The sequence below is a fragment of the Coffea arabica genome, chromosome 9e (genome assembly GCF_036785885.1).
Source record: "Coffea arabica cultivar ET-39 chromosome 9e, Coffea Arabica ET-39 HiFi, whole genome shotgun sequence".
Taxonomy (NCBI): domain Eukaryota; kingdom Viridiplantae; phylum Streptophyta; class Magnoliopsida; order Gentianales; family Rubiaceae; genus Coffea; species Coffea arabica.
In genome coordinates, this window is record NC_092327.1 from 26,496,185 (window position 1) to 26,511,097 (window position 14,913).

The 14,913-nt window shown below is 37.4% G+C and overlaps 2 long non-coding RNA genes across 2 annotated transcripts; both read left to right on the plus strand.

The window, feature by feature from the left end:
- Window positions 1-245: 245 nt before the first annotated feature.
- Window positions 246-2,847, plus strand: LOC140014492 (uncharacterized). The gene is made up of 2 exons (XR_011821250.1): window positions 246-398; window positions 2,609-2,847. It is a non-coding gene; the product is annotated as an uncharacterized lncRNA (long non-coding RNA).
- Window positions 2,848-8,520: 5,673 nt separating this feature from the next.
- LOC140014494 (uncharacterized) lies at window positions 8,521-11,122 on the plus strand. The gene is made up of 2 exons (XR_011821252.1): window positions 8,521-8,673; window positions 10,884-11,122. It is a non-coding gene; the product is annotated as an uncharacterized lncRNA (long non-coding RNA).
- Window positions 11,123-14,913: the final 3,791 nt, after the last annotated feature.

Genomic DNA, 14,913 nt, shown 5'->3' on the forward strand with positions numbered 1-14,913 from the left:
GCGTGATTATATGTTTTAGATTAGAATAAGTTATGACTTATGGAGTAAATTGAAAGGTTATCAAATGTTTGAGGGAAATTTTATAAGAAAGAGAAAGTTGAAGTGCAAGGGTGAAAACAACAAATAAAGCATTTATGTGATTGGCTAGCCATAAGAAATATCTTCCAAAGCTTTGACTAATATGTTGTCTTACAACTATAAGAGAGACAAGAGAAATAAAACAAAACAAAAACTAAGAGAATAAGAGAGAGTGAGAGCCGTGAGAAGAGAAAGAAAAAAGAAAAGGAAAGCTTGCTTTGGTGCATCATTTTTGCTCTTCAATCTTGAGTTTGGATCTTGGAGGAACAACTTGAGCACTTGATTGTTGTGGGTGATCATCTACCAAGCTTGAATCAAAGGTAAGAAAGTCTAGTTGAAGACTTAAGTTGATTATTGTTTGATGAACTAGTGGTTATTTTGGCATAGGACCTTAGTTGTGCTTGATTGTGGTACCTCTTATGCCTATCACTTGTTTTTATGGAGTACTTTGGTTAATTTTTGGTGATTTATGCTGCTGGAAATTTCGGTCAAGAGAAAGAGAATTAGGGCTTTTTAATGTAATGCTTTCCTTACTTGTTTAGTTGAGAAATGGACTTGTAGTGGTTATGTTTGATGAATTGCCTCACTTGATTTGGTTGGTTACTTGCAAAAAGCTGATTTGGGTTAAGAAACCCTAAACTCCATTAGGCTAATTTAGCTTAGCTTATGGTTAGTGAGATAGAGTTTGGTTAGTGAGAGGTTGGATTAAGTTCATTGGTGCAAATGAAATTTGGTTAGGGATTGTGGTTGATGATTGTTAAATTTGGTATTGACTTGGGAGGGGAATTTCGGACCATTTGTAGGCCATTTAGATGTTAGTGTATGTGTGTTTATTTGGTACAAAAGTGGTTGAAAAACCTGCATAAGAACCACGAAAACGAACCATATGTTTGCGACATTTGAAACCGGCAAAATGGGTAAACAGGGCAACCCAGAACCTGAACTTGAGCTCCATTTTTCTTAATGTTCCGTGCTGATTCAGAAGTTTCGTAAAACATGAAAGTCGTAGCCCCTTGAGTCCTGAGTATGCCTACAAAATTTCAGGTCAATCGGATTAGCGTAGCCTGAGTTATCGACGAAATGCTCAAGCCTGTTTTGACCCTCTGGTTCTACGCGTTTTCTGATTTTGTTTCTGCCCATGATTTTTCGATTTTTATAGAGTTCGATCTGGGTGCCAACTCCTTCATAAGAAGTTTAGATCTTGATCTCAGCTTCGAAACGGTATAAAGTACGTCGAAAACCGAGTTCCGTAGCTCCGGTTATGATCAAAACAATATCGCTCGTCAGAACTGCCTTGTATTTGGACAGTTCTGACGGGTACTTTGGCACTCGAATTTTGTTTTGTTCTGAATAGATTCAGGTCTTGGCCAAAACATGAAAGTTTTAGCCTTATGTCTCAGCTTTCTAATGCCTTTGGAATTTCTTAATTTCGATTTCTGAGCCGTGAGTTACGGCCTTGCAAACAGGGCCTGTTTGGTAACTCGCAATGAAACAGCTGGAACTGTTTCACGCAATTTTCACCTATACCCATTGAGATCTGGGTTGAGATGTCTAAATGAAAGTTGTAGATCTTCCTCTTAGCTTCGAAACGGTGTCTCACCCGCCTTGATCCGACACTCCTAGCCTAATTTTGACCAAAACGGTTTGAGATGGCCGATTTGGCCATTTCCGTTTGCCGTTCTGCGCGGACGTGTGCGGCCGTTTTGCCGTTTCCGCACTTGCGCGTGCCAATTTTGCCGTTTGGCTTATTTCAAGTACGTTAGTTGCCGTTTGTGATATATTGTGACATAATCTTCGATTTCAGACAGTGGTGAGCTAGGCGGTGCCGGTGGGGCCCACTACTAGCCAACACACAAAGTGAATTCCGCCTTTATACTACTTTTGGTATTTTGAGTAAGTATTCAGGCCGCTCTTATGTGTTAGTTGTTTATGTGTTTCGTTGTGTGTAAAAAGGGTACCTAGGCGAGGGTGTACTTTATCGCACTCGATCTAGACCCTGATTTACGCACCAATTTGTACATGACATATGTATGTGAGAAATTTTGGAACAAAAACCCTTGAGCTTGTGGCTCGGGGTGACTTTTGCATACTTTTGTGAATTTTGTGAGTTTGCGGTTGAACTCAATACCTAGATGGACTATTCGAGCCGGTTAGGGCTTGGTCGAAGTCAGTCCAACTTGGTTTGAGGTCACCAAGTTTGTGACCCGAGCTTATGATCAAAGCTCAAGTTTGTGATTTCGTTCGCCTGGGCAAGTTTGTGAGGTGACTGGCCAGTGAGGGTGATAAGGTGTCGGTGGGTGTACAAGTGAAGTTCTACGGACCTTATTTATGGTCGACGGAGTGTCGACAGGAGATCAAGCATGGCAAATGAATTGGCTTTGGAGCCACCCGTATCCTTATTATGTGATGTTACTTTTCTGCTTTTGCTTTACTCTTACTGTGTAAATGTTGCTACGTGAAATTTACGCTTTTGCCCCTGTTTACTTACTAAGCTTTTAGCTTATCCCATTCCGTTTGTTTTCCTTAGCAGGGGCCGACGCGGGTACGTTTGGGCACTTACACTAGTATAGTATAGTTAGACTTGCTTGTAATAGCGAACAATTAGGATGTTTGTTTTTATTGTGGTGGTTTGTATAAGGACCCTTCTTAGGGTCTACCTTTTGGTTTTGGTTGTAATTATAAGGATGTAATAGTTTGAGCAGGTACTTTTGGGGAATGTACTTATAACTCTTTTGGGATTGCATATATATGTATAGTACTCTTTTGGATTTTGCTAGCTTTCGTTGTTTTAAGTTTTGAGTCCTGGCGCGAGCTAGGCAGGCGGCCCGCCGATACCCTTGGGTTCGCCCTTGGGAGAAGTGGGGTCGTCACACAATCACAAACCTAAATCATAAATTATAAAGCTAAATCACAAATCACTCACAATAGTCATTTCAAAACCAACCACAAATCAATCTACCAAGTCATTCCAAAGCGACAAAGCCAATATCACATACAACAAATTACAACTTCTAAAGGGTTCAATCAAACATTAAATATCAAATACATCATCCAAGCATTTTTAAAAGTACTCAATGCAATTCATGAAGTTCTACTGTCTTGTAGATTTCAACACTTTTCATGGCTCTCAAGTTTCACAATTTTTTGCAAAAAAATGAGAAAAAATATATTTGTAAATTGATTTCTAATACACAAAAATCAAATAAGAAAAGAAATCAAATTGGCCTTATTCAAATACATCACCCTAACTTGAGAACTTTAGAAGAATCACCCAAATCTTCTTCAAGTAATTGTAAGAAAATAAAGAGAAAGAAATTAGATTGGCCTTACTTGAGTAACTCAAACCAAACAAGCTTGTAATATGGATTTAAAAAGAAGAAACAACAAAAGAAACAAAAAATCAGATTATAAAAATATAAACATGAAGGATTTACCTCTTTTCTTTTTCAACGGTAACCAATCACCTATTGTTATCAAAGCTTCAATGACATCAGGAAGCAAAGAAGTGTGAGTCTCATCAATTACTCTTCCTTCAACACTAATTGTTGATTTTGATGCCATATTAGTAGCTAGAATTGCAAGAACATCTCGAGCCATTTCGCTAAGAATCGGAAGTTTTGGGCTGTTCGCCTTCCACTAACCTAGTTTGTCAAAATCATCTTTTTTTGGAAATACAAGCTCATCCAAGTATGATTGCAGCTTAGATTTTTGCCTAGCAAGAATAGTAGAAGAACAAGATTGTCAATACCATTTGTCAAAATCAAACAACTTATCATCATCATCTTCTATATCCACATTTTTGTTACTAGAACTAAAAGTTCATTCTCCTATATTTTCTCAATATAACTCAAAGAAGGAGCAAGGACATCTCCATATTCAACAATAGATCAGCAATAGCATTACGAACCCTATCCACATGTCTTTGACCACTTTCTCCATAAAAAGCATTATAATAATACTCTGCCAAAGCTACCTTAAATCTAGGATCAAGCACCACAGCAATGGCCAACACCAAACAACATTCTTCCCAGTATTTCTCAAATTTAGTACTCATTGGGATAGCCATTTTTCGAATAAAATCATGTTCACTAAGTTCCCATTGCCTCAACTTAAGACAAAGATTACATATATCAGGAAAAAAAACATTTGCTGTGGGAAAATTAATACCACTAAAATGACGTGGCTTCATAAAATTTTTTCAAACAATCACAAACAACACTAGCAACTTTCTAATCATTTTCTGAAGCATTTAGCTTGTAATTTATATCCATTTTTTCTAAACGACAAAGACAAAAACTTCCTTTAAAGGCAAAGTAGTCTCAAAGAAAGTAAAATTCCATCTATTCAAACATCTATACCCACCCTTTTCTTTATTTTTCAACTTCCATTGGTTAATTGCATTCTCAAACTTCTGATAAGAAGAATGAGGCTTTTTCAAGTATTCTAAAGTCTCCCAGATCTTATGAAGCAAACACCCGACAAAAGCTAATCCATCTTGAACAATTCAATTAAGAATATATGCACTACATTGAACATGAAAAAGTTTACCTCCTAAATTGAGTAATGACTTATCCAAGAAACATGATTTCAAATATTTAACCATTGAATCATTTGAAGATGCATTGTCAACGACAACAGAGGACAACTTCTTGCCAATGTTCCATTCCAATATGATATCAGAAATAAATCTAAATAATGTTTCACCATCATGAGGATGTGGAATGGATTTAAAAGCAAGGATTTTCTTTTCCAATTCCTAATGTTCATTAACATAATGAGCTGTCAAACAGGCATAGGCAAAATTTTGGTGATCTAATGTCCAAATATCAGTAGTGAGACTTATCTTACCATCAAATAATAAAGAGTGATATCATCTGCCCTGACTATATTTCGAGAAACCAACTTAAAATTTGGCTGCAAATTATTCAGAAAAATCTCAAAGTACTCATGCTCAACCATGACTCTAGCCAAATCCATTCTACTTTTCTCTTGATCAAACTTGAAAGTTTCAACTTTAACTTTATCATCCAAACCATTTTTAGCTATTTGAAGTATTTGCTACCCCTACTCCTATGTTTTCTAACAATGCAATTATTTATGTGCTTTTTCAAGTGGCTTGTCCCGTATGAGCTATCCCCAGCCATTTTTTTTGCAATGTTTACATATGGCAACAATATCAGTAAGAGTCCTAACTCTATCCATATCAAAGCATACTTTAGATTTCAATTTCTTTTCCCTAGGTTTCTTATATTGATCATCTTCCTTCATAGCCTCATCTTCTAAATCCAAAATAGCAACCTCATTTTCATTAGCTGTGCTACTTGGTGTTGGCCCTGTTGGGTTACTAGGCAAAGATGACATCTTGCATTGAGTGAAATATAATATGTTAATAAGAGAATTTCAAATATAATATAGCCAGGAATTTTGATATTAGCACATCTGTATCAACAGCCTCGGATACCAACAAAATTTTGGAATAACCAAATAAAGAATCAGCTGTTTTGATATCTTTTTTAGCTAGTTGTACACTACTTGCAGTAAATCATGACATTTTTTCTTTTATATCATTCATTTTCCTTTTGACATTTGTTAGCATGCAAACGAACAACTCTTCAACACAAGCAAACAATTATGACTTCACTAATGATTTGCCATCTATCCAAAAATGTCAAAATTCTCAAGCTGACCATCAACAATTTGGCATATGACAAAATCACTTATATGACAAATTCACAATCACCATTTAGATATTGACCCTTCCAAATAATGACTATAATCCCATCATCCATGCATCATACAAAAGCTAGCAAAAACTACTAATGTTTCTATAAAAGTCTGCTACATTGTCAAAACAAATTGGGTGGCCAAAATTTTCTAAGTTTGGTTGACAAAATTTTTTAGCTGTTGAACCACATAATCCTCCTCCAGGCTCCAATTATTAGATATACTAGAAAGTACTGTGGTACTCCTATAAATTTTCATTAGTCTTCTCAATTAAAGAGCAAGGATTGAAAAGCTTAACTGGGAAAGTGGTGGAAATTCAATGATGAACTAGAAAATTCTCTTCTTTGAAATTGCAATCGTTGCTAAAGAGAGTGTGTCGCGGTCGCGGCCACAGCCTGAAGCTGGATGCTTGGAAAATCTGGAACTGGAAGCTTGGAAACAGTGGAGCAACTAGCAAGACAAAGAGAGCAAAATCTGAAAGCTTGGAAATGGTGGACCAACTAGCAAGAGAGAGAGAGAGAGAGAGCGATTTCGTTGGGAAGCTTGAAAACAGCGGAGCTAGAGAAGAGACAGGTGTGCGGTTGGAATATTAGGGTTTGGGTAATTTGGGAATAGAAGTATTATTGTATTATTAAGTATATATATTTTATAATCAGTAATCAATTTAAACTGGTTTGGGTTAAATACGGGTCAGAATGCTATATTCCGTATTTGGTTAGCTTTTTTGTTAGAGTAAATGGGTTCGAGTTTGGGTAAACGAAATTATATATCTATCCGTACTCAGAAAATATTAGCAAGTTCGAGCCGGGTTCGAATCCAGACCCGAGCCATTGATAGGCCTAGTCACACCACTTTGGCCCCAAAGGAAAAAGGCAAATTATCTCATATAAACAAACGAGTCTAAGTAGACGTCCAATTAGGTTAAAAAAAACAAAGGTACTTAATTTTATTCCTAAGACCCAACACCTAGCCTAATAATAAAAAAAAAGAACTCGGCCTATTATTTTCCTCTTTTTTCTTCTCCTTTTCTTTTCCTCCTCCTTCTTCCTCACTTTCTTCTTCTCCCTCTCCGGCCTGACCTAGCTTCTCACTGGCAGTGTCACCATTGTTGACTAGACCGTATGTTAGACATATTTGCCGCGCTTAGGTATTCAGAGGAGCGGCAGATATCCTTTGCGGTCTTTCAGTTTGAAGGGGCCGCTCGAGCCTGGTGGAATGTAATCAAAGCCAAGTGGGAGCGCGAACAGACTCCTTGGACCTGGATCAACTTCACACGGGAGTTTAATGAAAAATATTTACCACCCATTGTGCAAGAAAAACGGGAAGATGATTTCATCCGCCTACGTCAAGGGGCCTCGAGTGTGGCGGAGTACGAAACTCAGTTCACTAAACTTTCTCGCTTTGCCCCAGAGCTGGTGTTAACGGAGCAGAAACGAATTCGTCGATTCGTTCAAGGTTTAAATGTGGAAATCCAGGAATCGTTAGCAGCGGCTCAGTTGAATACGTTTAGCCAAGCGCTAGAAAAAGCACAGCGAATTGAGACTGCCAGAGGACAGGTTAAAGCCTTCCACGATCGGAAAAGGAGGCAACCTAGCTCAAATGATTCCATGGTCGGACAAAGCTCGCGAAACGAGCCATCTGCCAAGATAAAGAAAGGTACGGATGGTCCACGACCTGCAAGGACCCCGAATAGCTTTGGGCGAGGTCAAATAGTGCAAGAGCCTCAGAAGAGTGCTCAGCGTGGAGGGTCAAGCACGGCCGCTAAGCCAACCTGTGGTTTCTGTGGGGGCAACCACACCGATGAGAATTGTTGGAAAAATAGTTCAGTCCGGAAATGCTACAAATGTGGAAGCACCGAACACCTGATTGCCCGGTGCCCTAAAATACAGAAGGATGGACTCAAGTCACCGACTGAAGGGACCACAACTAAGCCGTCAACTGCAGGGGAAAATCGACCCAAAGGGCCAGCAAGAGTCTATGCGATGGGTCAACCTGAGATGACGAATCCTTCGGTGGATTTTGAAGGTACGCTTTGACCAACGAATTAATTTCGAGGACGAAATTGTCCTAAGTGGGGGAGATTGTGAGGCCCCAGTCCGTTCTATGTTAATATATTCATTAGTTGGGCGGTAACGTTTGGTTTCGGGAGTATTTCGAAAACCCTTAAGATTTAAACCCTAGTTATGTATTGGTTACAAGTTCGAGTGGTGATTAAAGTTAGTAAGGTTAATGTGTGTCTTAGTGTGGGTAAGAATAGGATTTAATCCATTTGGTATAGATTAATTAAGTTTAAGAAGGTTAGAAACCCTAAGTGAGCAAAATCCCTAATGTTATGATTTATTAGAAGTTTTAAGTGGGTTTAAACCTAATTTTGCCCTTGACAAAAAGGTTATTGTTTAACTACTTTTATGTGGGATAAAGTATGCTTAAGTGTAAGTGATTAAGATGAGAAAGTGATTAGTGAAATAATTAAGCGTGATTATATGTTTTAGATTAGAATAAGTTATGACTTATGGAGTAAATTGAAAGGTTATCAAATGTTTGAGGGAAATTTTATAAGAAAGAGAAAGTTGAAGTGCAAGGGTGAAAACAACAAATAAAGCATTTATGTGATTGGCTAGCCATAAGAAATATCTTCCAAAGCTTTGACTAATATGTTGTCTTACAACTATAAGAGAGACAAGAGAAATAAAACAAAACAAAAACTAAGAGAATAAGAGAGAGTGAGAGCCGTGAGAAGAGAAAGAAAAAAGAAAAGGAAAGCTTGCTTTGGTGCATCATTTTTGCTCTTCAATCTTGAGTTTGGATCTTGGAGGAACAACTTGAGCACTTGATTGTTGTGGGTGATCATCTACCAAGCTTGAATCAAAGGTAAGAAAGTCTAGTTGAAGACTTAAGTTGATTATTGTTTGATGAACTAGTGGTTATTTTGGCATAGGACCTTAGTTGTGCTTGATTGTGGTACCTCTTATGCCTATCACTTGTTTTTATGGAGTACTTTGGTTAATTTTTGGTGATTTATGCTGCTGGAAATTTCGGTCAAGAGAAAGAGAATTAGGGCTTTTTAATGTAATGCTTTCCTTACTTGTTTAGTTGAGAAATGGACTTGTAGTGGTTATGTTTGATGAATTGCCTCACTTGATTTGGTTGGTTACTTGCAAAAAGCTGATTTGGGTTAAGAAACCCTAAACTCCATTAGGCTAATTTAGCTTAGCTTATGGTTAGTGAGATAGAGTTTGGTTAGTGAGAGGTTGGATTAAGTTCATTGGTGCAAATGAAATTTGGTTAGGGATTGTGGTTGATGATTGTTAAATTTGGTATTGACTTGGGAGGGGAATTTCGGACCATTTGTAGGCCATTTAGATGTTAGTGTATGTGTGTTTATTTGGTACAAAAGTGGTTGAAAAACCTGCATAAGAACCACGAAAACGAACCATATGTTTGCGACATTTGAAACCGGCAAAATGGGTAAACAGGGCAACCCAGAACCTGAACTTGAGCTCCATTTTTCTTAATGTTCCGTGCTGATTCAGAAGTTTCGTAAAACATGAAAGTCGTAGCCCCTTGAGTCCTGAGTATGCCTACAAAATTTCAGGTCAATCGGATTAGCGTAGCCTGAGTTATCGACGAAATGCTCAAGCCTGTTTTGACCCTCTGGTTCTACGCGTTTTCTGATTTTGTTTCTGCCCATGATTTTTCGATTTTTATAGAGTTCGATCTGGGTGCCAACTCCTTCATAAGAAGTTTAGATCTTGATCTCAGCTTCGAAACGGTATAAAGTACGTCGAAAACCGAGTTCCGTAGCTCCGGTTATGATCAAAACAATATCGCTCGTCAGAACTGCCTTGTATTTGGACAGTTCTGACGGGTACTTTGGCACTCGAATTTTGTTTTGTTCTGAATAGATTCAGGTCTTGGCCAAAACATGAAAGTTTTAGCCTTATGTCTCAGCTTTCTAATGCCTTTGGAATTTCTTAATTTCGATTTCTGAGCCGTGAGTTACGGCCTTGCAAACAGGGCCTGTTTGGTAACTCGCAATGAAACAGCTGGAACTGTTTCACGCAATTTTCACCTATACCCATTGAGATCTGGGTTGAGATGTCTAAATGAAAGTTGTAGATCTTCCTCTTAGCTTCGAAACGGTGTCTCACCCGCCTTGATCCGACACTCCTAGCCTAATTTTGACCAAAACGGTTTGAGATGGCCGATTTGGCCATTTCCGTTTGCCGTTCTGCGCGGACGTGTGCGGCCGTTTTGCCGTTTCCGCACTTGCGCGTGCCAATTTTGCCGTTTGGCTTATTTCAAGTACGTTAGTTGCCGTTTGTGATATATTGTGACATAATCTTCGATTTCAGACAGTGGTGAGCTAGGCGGTGCCGGTGGGGCCCACTACTAGCCAACACACAAAGTGAATTCCGCCTTTATACTACTTTTGGTATTTTGAGTAAGTATTCAGGCCGCTCTTATGTGTTAGTTGTTTATGTGTTTCGTTGTGTGTAAAAAGGGTACCTAGGCGAGGGTGTACTTTATCGCACTCGATCTAGACCCTGATTTACGCACCAATTTGTACATGACATATGTATGTGAGAAATTTTGGAACAAAAACCCTTGAGCTTGTGGCTCGGGGTGACTTTTGCATACTTTTGTGAATTTTGTGAGTTTGCGGTTGAACTCAATACCTAGATGGACTATTCGAGCCGGTTAGGGCTTGGTCGAAGTCAGTCCAACTTGGTTTGAGGTCACCAAGTTTGTGACCCGAGCTTATGATCAAAGCTCAAGTTTGTGATTTCGTTCGCCTGGGCAAGTTTGTGAGGTGACTGGCCAGTGAGGGTGATAAGGTGTCGGTGGGTGTACAAGTGAAGTTCTACGGACCTTATTTATGGTCGACGGAGTGTCGACAGGAGATCAAGCATGGCAAATGAATTGGCTTTGGAGCCACCCGTATCCTTATTATGTGATGTTACTTTTCTGCTTTTGCTTTACTCTTACTGTGTAAATGTTGCTACGTGAAATTTACGCTTTTGCCCCTGTTTACTTACTAAGCTTTTAGCTTATCCCATTCCGTTTGTTTTCCTTAGCAGGGGCCGACGCGGGTACGTTTGGGCACTTACACTAGTATAGTATAGTTAGACTTGCTTGTAATAGCGAACAATTAGGATGTTTGTTTTTATTGTGGTGGTTTGTATAAGGACCCTTCTTAGGGTCTACCTTTTGGTTTTGGTTGTAATTATAAGGATGTAATAGTTTGAGCAGGTACTTTTGGGGAATGTACTTATAACTCTTTTGGGATTGCATATATATGTATAGTACTCTTTTGGATTTTGCTAGCTTTCGTTGTTTTAAGTTTTGAGTCCTGGCGCGAGCTAGGCAGGCGGCCCGCCGATACCCTTGGGTTCGCCCTTGGGAGAAGTGGGGTCGTCACACAATCACAAACCTAAATCATAAATTATAAAGCTAAATCACAAATCACTCACAATAGTCATTTCAAAACCAACCACAAATCAATCTACCAAGTCATTCCAAAGCGACAAAGCCAATATCACATACAACAAATTACAACTTCTAAAGGGTTCAATCAAACATTAAATATCAAATACATCATCCAAGCATTTTTAAAAGTACTCAATGCAATTCATGAAGTTCTACTGTCTTGTAGATTTCAACACTTTTCATGGCTCTCAAGTTTCACAATTTTTTGCAAAAAAATGAGAAAAAATATATTTGTAAATTGATTTCTAATACACAAAAATCAAATAAGAAAAGAAATCAAATTGGCCTTATTCAAATACATCACCCTAACTTGAGAACTTTAGAAGAATCACCCAAATCTTCTTCAAGTAATTGTAAGAAAATAAAGAGAAAGAAATTAGATTGGCCTTACTTGAGTAACTCAAACCAAACAAGCTTGTAATATGGATTTAAAAAGAAGAAACAACAAAAGAAACAAAAAATCAGATTATAAAAATATAAACATGAAGGATTTACCTCTTTTCTTTTTCAACGGTAACCAATCACCTATTGTTATCAAAGCTTCAATGACATCAGGAAGCAAAGAAGTGTGAGTCTCATCAATTACTCTTCCTTCAACACTAATTGTTGATTTTGATGCCATATTAGTAGCTAGAATTGCAAGAACATCTCGAGCCATTTCGCTAAGAATCGGAAGTTTTGGGCTGTTCGCCTTCCACTAACCTAGTTTGTCAAAATCATCTTTTTTTGGAAATACAAGCTCATCCAAGTATGATTGCAGCTTAGATTTTTGCCTAGCAAGAATAGTAGAAGAACAAGATTGTCAATACCATTTGTCAAAATCAAACAACTTATCATCATCATCTTCTATATCCACATTTTTGTTACTAGAACTAAAAGTTCATTCTCCTATATTTTCTCAATATAACTCAAAGAAGGAGCAAGGACATCTCCATATTCAACAATAGATCAGCAATAGCATTACGAACCCTATCCACATGTCTTTGACCACTTTCTCCATAAAAAGCATTATAATAATACTCTGCCAAAGCTACCTTAAATCTAGGATCAAGCACCACAGCAATGGCCAACACCAAACAACATTCTTCCCAGTATTTCTCAAATTTAGTACTCATTGGGATAGCCATTTTTCGAATAAAATCATGTTCACTAAGTTCCCATTGCCTCAACTTAAGACAAAGATTACATATATCAGGAAAAAAAACATTTGCTGTGGGAAAATTAATACCACTAAAATGACGTGGCTTCATAAAATTTTTTCAAACAATCACAAACAACACTAGCAACTTTCTAATCATTTTCTGAAGCATTTAGCTTGTAATTTATATCCATTTTTTCTAAACGACAAAGACAAAAACTTCCTTTAAAGGCAAAGTAGTCTCAAAGAAAGTAAAATTCCATCTATTCAAACATCTATACCCACCCTTTTCTTTATTTTTCAACTTCCATTGGTTAATTGCATTCTCAAACTTCTGATAAGAAGAATGAGGCTTTTTCAAGTATTCTAAAGTCTCCCAGATCTTATGAAGCAAACACCCGACAAAAGCTAATCCATCTTGAACAATTCAATTAAGAATATATGCACTACATTGAACATGAAAAAGTTTACCTCCTAAATTGAGTAATGACTTATCCAAGAAACATGATTTCAAATATTTAACCATTGAATCATTTGAAGATGCATTGTCAACGACAACAGAGGACAACTTCTTGCCAATGTTCCATTCCAATATGATATCAGAAATAAATCTAAATAATGTTTCACCATCATGAGGATGTGGAATGGATTTAAAAGCAAGGATTTTCTTTTCCAATTCCTAATGTTCATTAACATAATGAGCTGTCAAACAGGCATAGGCAAAATTTTGGTGATCTAATGTCCAAATATCAGTAGTGAGACTTATCTTACCATCAAATAATAAAGAGTGATATCATCTGCCCTGACTATATTTCGAGAAACCAACTTAAAATTTGGCTGCAAATTATTCAGAAAAATCTCAAAGTACTCATGCTCAACCATGACTCTAGCCAAATCCATTCTACTTTTCTCTTGATCAAACTTGAAAGTTTCAACTTTAACTTTATCATCCAAACCATTTTTAGCTATTTGAAGTATTTGCTACCCCTACTCCTATGTTTTCTAACAATGCAATTATTTATGTGCTTTTTCAAGTGGCTTGTCCCGTATGAGCTATCCCCAGCCATTTTTTTTGCAATGTTTACATATGGCAACAATATCAGTAAGAGTCCTAACTCTATCCATATCAAAGCATACTTTAGATTTCAATTTCTTTTCCCTAGGTTTCTTATATTGATCATCTTCCTTCATAGCCTCATCTTCTAAATCCAAAATAGCAACCTCATTTTCATTAGCTGTGCTACTTGGTGTTGGCCCTGTTGGGTTACTAGGCAAAGATGACATCTTGCATTGAGTGAAATATAATATGTTAATAAGAGAATTTCAAATATAATATAGCCAGGAATTTTGATATTAGCACATCTGTATCAACAGCCTCGGATACCAACAAAATTTTGGAATAACCAAATAAAGAATCAGCTGTTTTGATATCTTTTTTAGCTAGTTGTACACTACTTGCAGTAAATCATGACATTTTTTCTTTTATATCATTCATTTTCCTTTTGACATTTGTTAGCATGCAAACGAACAACTCTTCAACACAAGCAAACAATTATGACTTCACTAATGATTTGCCATCTATCCAAAAATGTCAAAATTCTCAAGCTGACCATCAACAATTTGGCATATGACAAAATCACTTATATGACAAATTCACAATCACCATTTAGATATTGACCCTTCCAAATAATGACTATAATCCCATCATCCATGCATCATACAAAAGCTAGCAAAAACTACTAATGTTTCTATAAAAGTCTGCTACATTGTCAAAACAAATTGGGTGGCCAAAATTTTCTAAGTTTGGTTGACAAAATTTTTTAGCTGTTGAACCACATAATCCTCCTCCAGGCTCCAATTATTAGATATACTAGAAAGTACTGTGGTACTCCTATAAATTTTCATTAGTCTTCTCAATTAAAGAGCAAGGATTGAAAAGCTTAACTGGGAAAGTGGTGGAAATTCAATGATGAACTAGAAAATTCTCTTCTTTGAAATTGCAATCGTTGCTAAAGAGAGTGTGTCGCGGTCGCGGCCACAGCCTGAAGCTGGATGCTTGGAAAATCTGGAACTGGAAGCTTGGAAACAGTGGAGCAACTAGCAAGACAAAGAGAGCAAAATCTGAAAGCTTGGAAATGGTGGACCAACTAGCAAGAGAGAGAGAGAGAGAGAGCGATTTCGTTGGGAAGCTTGAAAACAGCGGAGCTAGAGAAGAGACAGGTGTGCGGTTGGAATATTAGGGTTTGGGTAATTTGGGAATAGAAGTATTATTGTATTATTAAGTATATATATTTTATAATCAGTAATCAATTTAAACTGGTTTGGGTTAAATACGGGTCAGAATGCTATATTCCGTATTTGGTTAGCTTTTTTGTTAGAGTAAATGGGTTCGAGTTTGGGTAAACGAAATTATATATCTATCCGTACTCAGAAAATATTAGCAAGTTCGAGCCGGGTTCGAATCCAGACCCGAGCCATTGATA